The 10,340-nt window shown below is 33.9% G+C and overlaps 1 long non-coding RNA gene across 1 annotated transcript; it reads right to left on the minus strand.

The window, feature by feature from the left end:
* Positions 1 to 2,318: 2,318 nt before the first annotated feature.
* On the minus strand, positions 2,319 to 6,290 carry LOC147514147 (uncharacterized). The gene is made up of 3 exons (XR_015217461.1): positions 5,468 to 6,290; positions 3,098 to 3,199; positions 2,319 to 2,797 (listed from the first exon to the last, which is right to left on the minus strand). It is a non-coding gene; the product is annotated as an uncharacterized LOC147514147 (long non-coding RNA).
* Between the last annotated feature and the right edge of the window lie 4,050 nt (positions 6,291 to 10,340).

Below are 10,340 nucleotides of genomic sequence, written 5' to 3' on the forward strand. Positions count from 1 at the left end.
TCACACACACACACATGAAAAATCAAAATCCCTTAATAACATAAATACTTGTATAGATGAAAAAACCTCAATTAAAGAATAAAATATCTCATCCTCACTTAGCATGCAAAGAAACAACAACAAAGAGAATAGTGGATTACATGCATGAGTAAATAAACTTATATTATTGCTATGTTGTTGACATATATTCAGGGTTTAACTAAGTTAGGGCTCTTGCTTGGACACACTAAGACAAAAACATTCAGAACTTCAGACTTGGGAGCCTTAAGCCCAAGACACACTAAGCTACCATTTCATTTAAACATAATAAAATCACTATTTCAAACAACCCAAAGACAATAAACAAAGTGAAAAAAGAGCCACTTAAATATCAATATATAAGTTGTTCATTCTATATGTCGAGTACACTCCCAAAAAAGATATTTGAGATTTGATCAGTTTCTCTCACATCGAAAATGCCTATTTAGTTACACCACACACTTACGATACAATCATTAAATCTTTTATAAAAAACCAAATTTGGTCTCAACGAAGTTCAAACCATAAAGAAACAATCAATCTAAATGCACCATTATACACCACAACTCCTCATTTTATATTATATATTTTTTCTACTTTTCATAAACCAATTTAAAAGATACTAACATTGTCTATGAGTGTAAAAGAAATTAAACAATCTACTAAAATTTTAATCCAAATACCAAAGATTAACCATAAAGAACACAATCAAACACAACAATTGAGAAGCCAAAAAATCTAAGAAGCCATTAAGCAATCAAGAACAATATGCTAGAACAATATCTTGAAAAAAGAAAATGCTCTATGGAGTCGTGAAGAAGATGCACAACTAAAAGAAGACGTAGATCGAATAAAATGTGGTCGTGTAGAAGACAACACATCTTAGAGAACATGTTGGCAGTACTTGAATTTGAGGAGTCGACATACTGTTGACCTGACATTATGGTATAAGAAACCTAAGGGATGATCAATGCCTATAGTTAAATTCATGCTACCTTCTTGAGTAAATCGAAGCACAGACAAATCTTTGTTAGCTCTATCTCATCAATCTCTTCACCAATTGGTTCAGCAATTATATTTACCACGCCATGCAAAACAACTTGAAAATAGAATAAAAACCATTTAAGTACACATACTGAAGCAAATGCAACTACCACTCAACACATAAACAGTTTTTTAGTGCTGCTTTAGTGGTGGTGAAAGTTTATCATATTTAAAGTTTAAACATATAGGTCATCAACACAACATGCGCACATTAATTTCTATATTCTGTTTAAAAAAAAAGGTAACAAAAAACTTCACAAATAATCTAAAATCCCCACATTCTCTTTCATATATGAATTTTATTACACGAAAAAGATTTGTAATCCCATAAACCATCAGAGCTAATCCCCCAATTGATTCACTTTCCAGGAATTGTTTAAATATTGTTAATAATCTAAGCAAATAATCGCCAACCATAATATTGAGTTGGTATGTATTTTATAATTTAGAACTATTTATTTCTATTTGAAAAGTGGGGCAAAGAGAGAAGGAGGCCATACCATTGTTAATCACTGATTATTTCTCAACAATTATGGCAGCTCTTGTACAGATGCATAACTACTTTGATTTAATCCTTAGATGATTTTACTTGTATAGCATATATAAAATCACTAACTTTTAATCGTTATTTACATATGAGTTCATTAGTGTTTGGCTCATATAGGTTGTGCACATCTCCCGCCTACTGGGAGATTTTACAGGCTCAAAACACACTAACGGGCATTGCACCTTAGTGAATTTTCACTCGTGTAAACGTTTCTCGAGTCCGTGAAAAGTTATTTACTATGAAAATTACCAATATTATATATAGGGTTTTGTTAAGGCATGAAACCACCTTTTGGTCGAAAGAGTTAATTGGTTACCACATTTGATAATTTATTCCTCATTATGGATTAAATAAACATTTGGAACAAAGCCAAAAAAACATCTAGCTGAATACGTCACACACCATACCTACAAATGGTGTGAACGCCCAACTTGATGGAGTATACTCTAACACTAAACTTTCACTACCATTCTCTTTTACTTTCAATGATAAGCAATGACATTTCATATTTAAACCCCACACACACACACACACACACACACACACACACCCACACCCAGTGAGACTCGAACCCACAATCACCTACTTGCTCCCTTTGCTTATGCATATGTTCCTTCCATGACTTCGTTTCTTCTATATGTTCTTATCACCTATTTAAGTGGACTTATTTCATATTCATTTTCGTGATTAATGGTTCAATATCAGCCAATCATAAAAAAAACCACAAGTTAATTACATAGATTGCTCGATATCAGCCAATCGTAAAAGAAAAGCCAAGTTAATTACATGGACTGCTCATTATCAGTTATTAGAATGTCTCAAGTGTATGTGGAGATATAATATGAACAAAAAAATGAGCAATAATTAATAAGAGATCAAAGTTGGTATTCCAAAAGTGCAGCTTATTGTGTAAGTGGCACTAACAAACTCTTAGACCAAATGACACTTCGTAGCCCAATCTACCCAAGCATTCTACTCAATTGATGATCATGAGGAAATGGTAATTCGATCAGTACTTCTGTAAATAATAGATTTCACATAAACTTTGAAGTTCCCCTTCCCTAGTCTCCTGTTGCCAAATATTGTGATAGGGTCGACATCTTGCACAATACCCTTCGCAACAATATTGAGAGGCCAACCACTATGTAAATCACATTTTTTACCTATGTACTCACTGTCCACCTCCACCTGAATGTTGAAAGGAAATGTTTGTTAGTATCTATGCCCAAAGACGCTATTGCCTTAGTGCCTTGGTCTTTCTGCTATAAAATGTGTGTGGAACCAAAAGACTGGTGTTCTTTAAAGCATAAAATTCACTATTTTCTTTAAGGGGAGCAACAGTCAAATCTTTAATTTGATTGGCTGTTTTAGTGGTAAAAAGACAATTATCGCATTGAATAATTCATATGAGCAAGGTGGTACCAAAAGAAGAAGAAAAAAAATATCTAAGAATACTGAATAGCAGCTTTTATTTGGAAAATTACTAACCTGTAGAGCAACTTCTCCAATTGACTTTGGTGCAAGAAGAGGACCAATAAGGAGGGTAGCGTTGATACATCCACCAGAAGACAGAGCTCCCTGTTGCGTTCCCTGAACAACAAACCATTGTCCTTTAACACAATCGGTCACATACCAAAAACTTTGTATTCTCCCCAATTCCCTTCATGTTTTAGGACACATTAAATTTCTACATTATAAAATGAGTCACGAAGAGGGAATTCAAAGTCTAACACCATATGTAAAATCAACAAAGAAAAATCAATAAGGTTATACAACATATACTTGGCGTAAAATTTAGAATCGTTTTACTAATGTAGTTTTTATATGCAGAGGGAAAACACTGAAAAAACCAGCACCACTTTCTGGCACATACGACTTGGGTTCTCCAATTGGATAACATATTATAACAACCACATTCAGATCGGAGATGCAAAGTATCCTGACAAATTTAACACGCACACACACAAATAGAGCCATTATACAGAAATATCATGTCAATCGTTTTGTAAAATACTCTAATCCAAATGGATACTTAATAATTTGATTTGTAATGAAAATGTATTGTAAAAAATGCTTCAGATGTTTAATTTACTTCGAGTATACAACAACAATTAAGTTCAAGAATAATCTGAATTCTGATACAATTTATGGTAAAAAAGTTCAAACATACCACAGAATGATTTTATTTTTGTCACATTTTGTCTAAAAAAACTATATCTTCCATTGAAAGAAGTTCAAAAGTTATTGAGCCTACTTGCTCAAAAATCCCAACCTATTTATTTTTCTCTAACTACATTACCATAAATATAAACGAGAAACATTATTTACCACGCTAGTTGTGCTAGTAAAATAATGCAATTCTTTTTCCTTAGTAGTCGTGTGCTAGAGTACTCTTGGTCATATAAGCCTCAACATTGAGCTTCCTTGTATGACGTTTCCATAAGATGAAAACGTGAACAACTCAATCCAAACTCTTTAGAAGACCTCTTTAACATCACACCCACACCAAATCTTTTTCTTGTCTAAAAGTCCATAAGTGTTTCACTAAATTGAAGTTGGAGAGATCAGAGGTGCAGGAAGTTTAGAACAAATATATACTAATTATATTGTGAAACTCAAAGCATTAAGTCCAATTTCTCAATCAAGTGTGAAACACTCGAATCAATTATTCCGATCCTATGGGAAGGTTTTCCTAGACTTGCACTATATATAGTTATGTGGAAACCTTATAGAGGCATTAGAGCAAGATGGAATAGAATTGGAGATTTGTTTAATCAACGGTATTTTGGAATATTTTATCGGTCATTATTACAGTTATCATGACTACAATAAAGTTACCAATGCATTCTTATGCATCTATAATGTTGAGCATGAGTTAGTTTATGAAGGGTGAAAATGCATAATGTATACTTACCATTTTACCAATGCATACTTGTATAAGTGCTACTATGCTTGGTGTGTGTAAATCCACTCATAATACAATGAAACACCCAAATATAAATAATTAATGCCATGAAACTATAGTATTTTTTACCTCAAAATACAACTGTAAGGAGACGTTCAAACTTTAGGCAGTAGCCAAATAGTTGGTACTACTAATATCATTTGAACACATTTTGTCATCTAACATATTAAGACGTGTCTATTCAACATTCATCACGACTATAACATATTCAATCTCAAATTTACAAAACTGTCAAACCCATTTCACATGAAAACTATAAACCCATTTCATTACATCATGATCAATAGGTATATAAATCCAAATTGAACACGGCCCATATCCTAATTTTTGTTACGCAACATATTCCTGGATTACGTAAACTTTTTTCAGAGAAATATTCAGGAAATTGAAAAGATATCATAGAAATAATAAGTAAACCCTGTAAAGTTTAGCACAACAGAGACCCAAAATATTTGAGTCAACAAAAATTGTGGAAATTCTACTCGTATTGTACCACAATAAATCATATTATATCAAAAGTTCTGAAAAACATAAGTTTGTAAAATATATTATACCAAAAATAAATATTCAACGATATTAATGATAATATATTTGATAAGGATTATGTCAAGTTGACTGAAATTGTTTCATTACTCAAAAAGAATAAAGAAACAACCAATATAAAATATTGAATAAGCAAGAAAATAAAAATAAACGCAATGAAAAACACAATAAATAAACAACAAATTTTCAGTAGAAGTTGTAAATTTTTGGGTCAAACATTGGTACTTGCTCCATTGAGTTTGTGAAAGATATAACCAAGACGCTGTAATAATGACCTAATCAAGATACTACTCAAATCACAAACATAAAATTAATATAATTAATTTTTAGTGAAAGAAATGAGATTATACCTGCAAACAGTGAGGCCACCGAAAACACAATACCTGCACTCCATCTTCTCAAGACTGATTTATTCGTACTACCAGAGTTATCAGCTGGAAACCTCTTTTTCTGTAGATCGGGATGTTGATCGTTGTGCTTCTTCTCAAAAAGACTGATTGCATCTTTAACACTCATGCTGCTTGCATTGCTTACGTGTTTCTTGAATGGCCGAAAGCAGATCCTTCATCATCTGCCAGATTCAACAGATCTTCATTGGAAGATATACTTTCCCTGGCGGGAATAAAGCATAGGCTCTTAATGGTTAGTGCAAGAGTCTCCGTGAGATCCGTGATTTACCAATTTGAATCCTCCGCATTGAGAAGCCGATCGTCGAGGGATGCCGATCTTATCGAGGAGCGTCTTCTTTCTATATGTGGTTGATCTTCTAACTTGAGTTAGAAGAATCCTCACTTTCGGTGGAACTCGGGCGCTAAACTTGTGCAGCCTTGGTCGGGAGGCACCATAACTTATAGGTTTGACTACAGGCAAACACGCCTGAGCTGTCCCTTCATTCAGTTTCCGATTTTCATTCCCTAAATCTTGTGAAAACTTTTGTTTCTACGTTCTGGGGATAAGCATCCTAGTTCTTATGGTTTAGCTCTAAATACTTGGATAGAATTCCTGAGAAAATAGATGTCAAACGGAAGAAAATCGTCTTAGCATTTACAGGCCCCAATAGCTAAGATAATAAAATGATCTTAAAATGAATGTATGTGTGAGTGCATTGATTATTTTTTCTTCTGGAAAGATAATAACAGAAACGGACTGAAAATTCAATGTCTTAAAAAAGATACCTTAAATATATTGTTGGGGTTTATATCAATACCATAACTTGTATTTGAACACAATTCAACTCCAGACAAATTCTAAATATCAACTACAACCTATACTAACATGCCCAACTCGCTAAACAACTATTAACAATAAATAATATTGTAAAGTAGAATTAAAGCAAACCACAACACAAAGATTTACCGTGGTTCGGCCAATGGTGCCTACTTCTACAAGAGCTAGTTCTTTATAAAGTGGGAAGAAAGATTAAAATCTCTCCTTTCAGTTTCTCACCTTACTAGATCACTCTTATCTCTTTATAGGGTTGTCTCTCTGTAAAGGTTATCTCTCAATCTTGATAGCTTTCAAGATTGGGTTTCTCTCTTTGTTCTTGTGTATTTTCGTGTCTCTTCTGGGTGTTAGGTTTTGCCGAAAACCCTAACTCTTATTGCAAACTCGCGGTCCACAAAAAATAGAATCCTTCTGAAAATTAAATAGGCTTGAGCGCGGGGTGTGCCTCTAGCAAGAACAAGTCCGGCAATAGCACAACAAACATCAAACTTACCTTTCGGTAAGACTTTGGTCATCATATCCGACCCGTTCTTGTCGGTATGGATCTTCTAGATACACAAATGCTTGTCTTCGAGTACTTCTCTAATCCAATGATAACGCACGTGTATGTGCTTGGATCTAGAATGAAAACTCGAATTTTGCTCAAATGGATGGCGCTCTGACTGTCACATAGAACTATAAACTGTTTCTGTTTTAGCCCTAGTTCGTCAAAGAACTTCTTCATCCATAGTAACTCTTTTCAACACTCAGTGGCTGCAATATACTCGGCTTCTGTAGTGGAGAGGCAACACACTTTTGCAACTTTGATTGCCAAGAAACTGCTCCCCCTGCAAAAGTAACGGTGAACAGCCAAAACCGAAACAGCCATCAAACAGCCAAACTCCAACCGTTATATCATCCAAATCCATCCAAACATAAAATTTCGAAATCTAACCGAAATAGAAACAAAACACTCACGAAGGGTTTTCTCCCATATTTTCTCCGAAATCAAACAACCAAATTCATAAGATTAGTTCCCTCTCCACTCGCTCTTTCCATTCCATCTCCAAAATCAAAGCAAGCAACCAACTGTTTAGTTCGATTTCCAGCACCCAAATTGTTCGATTTAGGGAGAAAGGTAATATTAGTCCCATTTCCTAATTCTCAATCCCAGATGTTGGACAGGGTACTGGGTTTTTGCATCTGTGTTCAATCTCCTAAATATGACCTAGTTTACTTGCTTGGTAGAATCGACAACTTCATAAATGGTGTAGAGGGATTACTGATATGTATTAAACTTGTGGTTTCATAGAAATGTCAAAAATTCATAGCACATTGAAATCAACAAAATCAGTTTCATTGCAGTTTTTTCAATCTTTGGATGGGAAACAGTAAAAATTCTAAGTTTTGTTGAATTCATCATCTTTTATATGCAATAACGAAATCAACATATTTTTTTGAGATCTCTTGTGAGAATCTCCTTCACTTTGGGACCGCATAATAGAGAATGTGTTGTCCATGCTTGTACTCTTTCTTGCAGTATATTATTTAAGTTTTACTTCATTTGTTGATTCATCATCTAATTCAGTCCTAGATGTTGATGATAATGAAGTTAGTTTAGATTCATTTGTTGAAAATTTAAAACCAGATTTTTTTTTGTGTTAGTGGAGTTGAGAAGAAGAGTAACAACGAGCCCGAGGAAGTAGAAGAAGAGGGAGAAGAACAAGTTGTGAATTGTTTTTGTTTGTTTTCGTTGCAAGTATAAATTTTTTTTTTTTTTTTTTTTTTTTAATCAATTAACTGTTTTTTTGTTGCAGTATATATATATTTGTTTTTGGTGAGTTTAAGCATAGTATGTTTTAATTTGTCTTGATAGTTGTTAGTAAAGTTCATTGTTGTTTTAGAATGAGTAAGTTCACAAATCCGCAACTTTATTGTTGTTCTTCAAACACCAACAAGTCGTGAAGTCGTGAACCTTATGAAGAGCATTCGAGCAACAATATTATGTTGTGCGGTGAGGCTGAATCATGACAATTGTTTTTCATAGGAATTTTCCAACTAATTAACAATATGATTTTGTTAAATTGCTAGCTTGGGTTTATTTTTCGTGTGTGTGTTTTTTTTATCGGGTAAAAGAGTTGATATATAATTTTATATATATTAGGACCAGTGATTACAAAGTATATGACAACTTCTCCTTAAAAGAAGACATTTGAGGGAGATCATCAAATACAATCCTGCCCAACATAGCTAGTCAACGCGAAAAAACCGTACGAAGAGTTGCACCTTACATCCCATAAAACACACCCGCAGATTAGAGCAATGAGATAATCCCAGGTAGGGGTAGTCATGAGGCTCCATGCTCGTGAGCAACTCGGTGCTCGACTTGTTTTGGGCTCGGCTCGAACTCGCTCATTTAAAAATATGAGTCAAATATGAGCACGTTTTAAAGCTTGAGCTCGAAATCAAATAGCTCGCGAGCTACTCGAAACTACTCGTATTTTAGATAATTTTGTTAAAACACAGGATAATTGTTATAATAGTGTGTTGAATTATAATAGCTTATCACATATTGATTGCAATAATAATGTGTTCACCTTATAATACTTGTTAGATAGAGATTCATTGTTATTTCAGTGAATTGTAATCACACTCTCGTATATCGTGAAATTGTCTCTATATATTATTTTGATATTTAGTAAGTATTATATATCTATTTTTGCTCACTTTTATCTAGAATATGTTCGAATTCAAATTTATGCACAAAACAAATCAAATCAATATTGAAAACTTGTGATGAAGTTCGAACATATAGCTCTGAACCGTCAAGATCCAGACTCGAGAGCTACTCGGATACTTGATAAGCCAACTCGAGCTCGGCTCGAAAGAATTTGAACTCGACTTGAGAGACACACGTGCTCGACTCGAACTCGCTAAAGCTCGACTCGACTCACTCGATGACCAGCCTAATCCCAGGTCACCATCATATTAGTGAAGAATAAATTTCTCCTATCTTTATGCGCTTCCAACCAAAACCATAGGATGCGTTTGATATCCTTAATGATTCTATCAACCACTACACCACCGTGTGTGTTGGGGGGAAGTGAAACTGATGATGTACATATGGTGAGTGTCGAGGTATAAGAGCTTTGGAGTTTGCTGATTTTGTACCTATAAACTTCTAGTAATTGCTTTGATTTTGGATATTTCGTTTTGTGACTGGTTTGGATTTGTTGCTGATTTTGGTGTACATAAACTGTCAAAATCAAACTATATGAACCGATAAAAACTTGTTCATATCACACTGGAAGCTTAGTGGTAATTAATTTTGGTCGAAATCAGTCAATTATAACTTCCCCGTCTACTTCGTGTGATATATGTTGGTCATGAACATTGGGTTTATTTTATATCATGTTATATATAAATCTTTGTAGTCACATGTAACAAATATCAACTTTCATTTGGTAGCAATATGTAACAAATGAAAGTTGGATTCAAGCGAAATGTGAGAGACAAGAAAATGAAATATTGGAGGAAATTGACTCGTATCAAAACATTCAATGGGTTGGATTAAACCACTCAATCCCGTTTCAATTCCAGTATAAGTTAAACCATTCTTTTTTTATGATCATCAGAATAAGAAGACTAGATGTTTTGCATTTTCATGAACCATCTGTTATATTGAAAAATTGGTGCTCCAGTGTACCAACAAGAAATTGGATTAACCGGTTTCCAAGACATGAATGTTTGTTTGGCTATAAGGCGCATCAGGGGTGATCAATTGCAAAAACAAATCCAGTAGAGATATAATTAAGACTTACCCTTAATTGTTTCCGGAAAATTTTGTACTTTATTCATCTTAGTTTTTGGTGGCTGAATTGAGTTTTAAATTGGTACTAATGTTTATTGTTGGTTGAATACTTGAATGAGTCTCTTATTAATTCACAAATCCATTGCTGGACAGCATAAGTTACTGGGTTCTAATGCCAATTTCAATGGTGCCGCAAAACACCAAATATA

Source organism: Coptis chinensis, chromosome 3 (assembly GCF_015680905.1).
Source record: "Coptis chinensis isolate HL-2020 chromosome 3, ASM1568090v1, whole genome shotgun sequence".
NCBI lineage: Eukaryota > Viridiplantae > Streptophyta > Magnoliopsida > Ranunculales > Ranunculaceae > Coptis > Coptis chinensis.